The following is a 3,123-nucleotide window of genomic DNA, read 5'->3' as shown; positions in this document are numbered from 1 at the left end:
CTTTGTGCAGGTAGGAAGTCACATCGGCAATGTTTGGGAGGGGGTAGTGATCCGGTTCTGTTTGCATGTTCAGGCGCCTGTAATCCCCGCACGGACGGAGGGAGCCGTCTTTCTTCAGAACGATGTGTAAGGGTGACGACCATGGGCTGGAGGCCTTTTGGCAAAGGCCCATTTTCTCCATTTCGGCGAACGTCTGTTTGGCGGCTGCCAATCGTTCCAGTGCCAGACGTCTGAATTTTGCGAAGACTGGGGGTCCCGTCGTCTTGATATGGTGATAAATACCGTGCTTGGCAGGAACCGTGGGCGTTTGGCGAAGTTCTGGACGGAAAACTTCCGGGTACGACGTGAGGAGGTGGGCATAGGCATCCGTGGGTGCGCTGATGTGGAGAGCGAGGTTAGAGGGGGCGGGTTGAAGAGGTGTCGACAAGTACGAGTCTGCGTTGACCAATCGTCGGTGGGCGACATTGACCAGAAGGTGGAAATGAGAGAGGAAATCCGCACCGAGGATTGGCATTGTGACGTCAGTAACGAGAAACTTCCAATTGAATTTACCGTTTCCGAACGATAATGTGAGGTCCTCGTTTTAGTGCGAGGGAAGAGCGCAGATACAAGCATAATATATACAACATAATTATGTACAATTGTGTGCCACACGGTTGGTACAGAAGTAAATGGGTGCGAGGGATGTAAGAGGCCCTGGATTAAATCATACACCTGTCGGCACATGATCGTCTGGAATATTTTGCTGGGCTACTGCTAAGACATTGTAATCCAAACCCAGGTGAATGACCGCCAATACATTTATTAACCGGGTAGCAGCTACAGTATTCATTTTCCCATGGATATATCGAAGAGTGTAGCTGTATTCCTCCACGGTGAAGAGTTGTCGTTGATGATGGTTGGACTAGGATTTAGACTGTCTGGTAAAGGCATGCACCAGGGACATGTTGCCCATACTAATGACAAAGGGCCTAACATCTAAGAAGTATCCAAATTGACAGACAGCCAAATGCACAGTTTTCTGCTGAAAAAAGCCAATGGGCAGGGCGAGCCGTTGACCACCTGCTAGAGTATTGCACTATTAGTAACGTCACTGGCATCAGTGGATAGAAGGAGAAGTGCATGTGGCATGGGTAATGTGAGAGCAGCAGCAGTTCACAGGGGATTCTATACATTGCAAAATGCCACTTCCTGAAGGAGAACACACTTCAGGTCTTTAGGCTTGCCCTGAAAGAAACCGTAGAGGTTGGTAAGAGTAGCAATGATGGCTGGCAAGAATCAGTGATAATATTCTATAATGCTCAAGAATTCTTGTAGTGCTTTGTAGGTCGAGGGCATTGAAAACTTTTTAACACCTGATACCTACTCGGGGAGTGGAGGAACGCCTTCTGGAATGAGGCGGTGCCAAGGGTACAATTCTTTTACCATACTACAAGGCCATTCAGTTGTAGAATGTTGATAAAGCTGAGTAGGTGACGGATATGTTCCTCTTTGGAGGAAAAAAAACGAAGTATATCATTTACATAACATACACAGAAGTGGAAGTCCCCTAAGATGCAATCCATTAGGTGTTCAAAAGTGGGTCTGCCATTAAAAAAGCCAAAACATGAGTAATTGAATGTATAAGTCCCGAAGGGGGTGGTGATGGTGGTCATGGGGATGTTACCACCTTTGTTTTGTGCAAGTGGATTGGTTAGTGATCCAGTTCTGTCTACGTGTTCAGATGCCTGTAATCCCCACATGGGCTCAGAGAGCCATCCTTCCTCAGGATGATATTTAGGGGTGATAACCACGTGCTGGAGTCCTTTTGGCAAAGGACCCTTTCTTCCAGATAGGCAAATATTGGTTTAGCAGCTGTCAAATGATCCTAGGCAGATGCTTGAATCTGACAAACAGAGGGTGCCCCTTTGTATGGATATGGTGATAAATACCTTGCTTGGTGGTAACCATGGGAGTTTGGAGAAGCTCTTAACAGAATATTTCCAGAACGACCTACTTAGGGCATCCATGGCTGCACTGATATGGAGAGCAAGGTCGATGAGAGCGTGTTGAAGAGGTGTCAATGAGTATGAGTCTGCCTTGACTAACTGTCTGGTAGCAGCCTCAACGAGAAGGTGGAAATGGGAGAGGAAATCCAAACCGATTATAGGGAATTTGACATCAACAACGAGAAACTTTCAATAATATTTGGTGCTCCCAAACGATAATGTGAGGGTCTCTTACCTGTGGGTGGGGATCACAGATCCATTGGCAGGTACCTGGCCGATATCAAAAGACTTAGAATGATTATATTGTGTTTTGGAGAGTGGCTTTGGTAGAAGAGACCGGCAAGTACCAATGTCTACCAAAACCTGCATGCTCGTACCTGCATCTTGTAAAAAGAAAAGATTAGTGATAGAGTGATAGAAAATGACTCAAGCAATGGCCTTCTCATAAGTTGTTTGGCCACTAAGATTCATTTGTACGTTTCTTTGCAGCAGCCCGAGTCTGGATTAGTAGTAGCATAGCTGCAGCCGATAGGGTTCAGTAAAAGGGTGTAGAGTTCGTTGGTTTGGGCGTCAGTGAGAGGTGGCATAAGTGGGTGATGGGCGTCTTTGTCACTGCTCTGGTAAGACATGAGGTAGGCGTCTGTGTCATCAGCTCTTTGTCATCAGATAGCCACGAGGGAAGAGGAAAGAATGGATGAAAAAGAAATGTTACTAGCAAAATTTAAGCAGGAACGACTAAGATTAGAACCGGAAAGAGAACAAGAACAACTGAGAATAGAACGGGAAAGAGAACAGGAACAACTAAGATTAGAACGAGAAAGAAAACAGGAAAAGCATAAATTATATATATATATATATATATATATATATAGAGAGAGAGAGAGAGAGATATATATATATATATATATATATATATATATATATACTGTATATATGTGTGTTTTTAAGTTTGTGTATATGAATAGTATATAAAAATGGACCTGATCCTACTAACAAAGTGTATTCTTTTTTATTGCAACATTAAATGATGGAGAATAATTTTCCTAAAAAAAAAAAAATATTCCCTATAATTATTTTGAAGATGGTTTAATTAAACATTTCATATAGTCTCAGAAACAGAAATAGCCAAGAGAGA

Source organism: Palaemon carinicauda, chromosome 20 (assembly GCF_036898095.1).
Source record: "Palaemon carinicauda isolate YSFRI2023 chromosome 20, ASM3689809v2, whole genome shotgun sequence".
NCBI lineage: Eukaryota > Metazoa > Arthropoda > Malacostraca > Decapoda > Palaemonidae > Palaemon > Palaemon carinicauda.
The sequence above is the reverse complement of the archived record's forward strand: the minus strand, read 5'-3'. Positions refer to the sequence as shown.